Raw genomic sequence first — 238 nt, 5'->3', positions numbered from 1 at the left:
AATGTCCTGAACTCGGCTCTCCCACCTCAGAGGCACAGGCCTGACACCAGCCAGATCACCAAGACCCTGTCAGCCACATGGCTAAGAAGAAAAGGGAGAAAAAAAAAGAAAGAAAAAAATAATAAAATAAAATAAAGTTATTAAAATTTAAACAATTATTAAGAATAAAAAACATTAAAATGTCATTAAAAACAAGAAAGAAAGAAGAGAGCAACCAAACGAATAAACAGATCCACCA

The sequence above is a fragment of the Neophocaena asiaeorientalis genome, unplaced genomic scaffold, assembly GCF_003031525.2.
Source record: "Neophocaena asiaeorientalis asiaeorientalis breed wild unplaced genomic scaffold, Neophocaena_asiaeorientalis_V1.1 scaffold671, whole genome shotgun sequence".
Lineage (NCBI taxonomy): Eukaryota > Metazoa > Chordata > Mammalia > Artiodactyla > Phocoenidae > Neophocaena > Neophocaena asiaeorientalis.
This window is presented reverse-complemented; position numbering follows the sequence as displayed.